Below are 2,286 nucleotides of genomic sequence, written 5' to 3'. Positions count from 1 at the left end.
GATTCTAAAAATAAGATAAAATAAAATACGAAAACAAGACACAAAATTTGAGACACAAAAATGAATGTTTTTGTATTTTGTTTGGTGATAGACTAAAATAAATTATAAAAATCAAATTTACTCTCTTTTTTTCATACAAAATATTTGGGAAAAAAAGTATAATCATAAAAAATATAATTATGAAAATTTGATAAGAATAATAATAATAAAAAAGTGTGTCTCTTGTTAGTGATATTTTTGTATCCTTCTTCTCCGAAAGAATATAAATACACTAATTTAATGTCTTGAAACATAATATTTTTATCTGTATCTTATCTGTTAAATATGATTTTGTGTCTCATTATTTTTATCTCAGTATTTCATATCTATAAACAAACACATTCTTAATTATCTTGTATTCTAAAGACACATATTAAGATTTATAAATTAAGAAAATTTAAATTGAAAATACAAAAAAGTTAGATTTTTTATATATTTGGTAAAAGAAAGATTTAAAAACTTTTAGAGTAAAGTGAATTACATCTTTAAGGATTTCGACCTCAAACTAATTAGTCTTCAAGGGAGAAAAAAGATTAATTAGGTCCTCTATGATAGTAAATGGTGAATATATATGTCCTCTCGTTAATAGATAATGCGAAATAAAATAAAATTGACCATATATTTCATTATTTACAGTGATGTGTAACCCGTTGTTGCCACATGAGCGTAAAAATAATATAGTTTTGGATAATAAAGTATTCATTATCTTTTGAATTTTCATATAATTTTTATCAATTACTTTTTATTTACCTTACGAATCCTACCAAATAAGTAAAATTTTTACTCCAAAAATTATTATTTATGTGACGATATTTCATAAACAGATATGTTACAGTAGTTAATAGTTAATTTTATCTAAAATATTAAGAATAAAATTAAAAATATTTAAAAATAATTTTGACACAAATAAAAATATTAAGAACAAAATTAAATTAATAAAAAATGTTAGAAACATTGAATAAAATTAAACGTTAAAGATATTTAAAGAAAAGTATTAGGGACAACAAATATAAATTTATCTATTATATTGATATATGCATTAAAATCAAACTCTCCTTTCAATAGTCGATGAGTTTTTTTTAGTTCAAATTTATTTACTGATTTCATTTATTTGCTTATTAGTAAAAATTGAGTTTGCTCCATTAGCAGACGCAATTAATTTGAGTTAGTCAAATAATTATCTCACTTATTATCTATTTAACTAAATAATAAAAATTTGAATGACTGTTCATACAAATTTTTTTTGTTTATAAGTCTTATAAGTTGGCACAAGTCTAACAAAACACACGTATTATACTCCCACATTCAAGAATAAATAAATGCACGTTATTCAATCACTTCCTGTTTCCAAAGCGCACTACTCACCATGCATTATGAATGACTCTTCTTCTTCTTCCTCCATGAAAAATGAGCTTCTTGTCAAATTTGAAGATAATGGAACTTCAGAAATACACCCAAACGATTACAGAAATACACCCAAACGATTACAGAAATTCACCCAAACGATTATAGAAATACACCCAAAGGATTACAGAAATACACCCAAAGGATTACAAAACTACACCTAAAGGATTTAAGAAATACACCCAAAATTCATTGAAGTACACCTTATGCATAATTCAGAACTCTTTCTCTTTCTCCTCCTCATCTTCTACTGCTTCTTCTTCTTTAAAAACGATTTCAGAGCTTGATGTCAAAAAACAATGGAAATCGAGAATAACGAAGAAAGAAAACAGAGAGAAAAGCACGTAAATGAATGAAGAAGGAGAAAGAGAAGGCAAGAAACGAAAGAAAAGAAGAAGAAGAAGAGGAAGAGGAAGAAGAACGTGCAGTAAAAAAAACAATGGAAATCGAGAATAACGAAGAAAGAAAATAGAGAGAAAAGCACGTAAATGAAGAAGGAGAAAGAGAAGGCAAGAAAAGAAAGAAAAGAAGAAGAAGAAGAGGAAGAGGAAGAAGAACGTGCAGCAAAAAAAAGAAGAAGGTGCAGTGAAAACATGCAGTACGGTTCGAAGCGCGTGACTTATAAAGATTTGTATAAAAAAACGCTTATATGTGGAGAATTATTCATTCTGTTTTGTGTGTATAATAAGTTAATAACTAATTGATAATTATGCCGCTCTAATCACCAGATTTTTAAATAGATCTTAAATCAATAATAAATTAATCTTTAATCTATCAAATTAAAAAATAATGCGTACGTAAAGAACTAAAAAATGCCATGTTTGTCCGATTCAATGAGGCAAT

Source organism: Arachis ipaensis, chromosome B04 (genome assembly GCF_000816755.2).
Source record: "Arachis ipaensis cultivar K30076 chromosome B04, Araip1.1, whole genome shotgun sequence".
Taxonomy (NCBI): domain Eukaryota; kingdom Viridiplantae; phylum Streptophyta; class Magnoliopsida; order Fabales; family Fabaceae; genus Arachis; species Arachis ipaensis.
Note: the sequence above shows the minus strand (reverse complement) of the source record.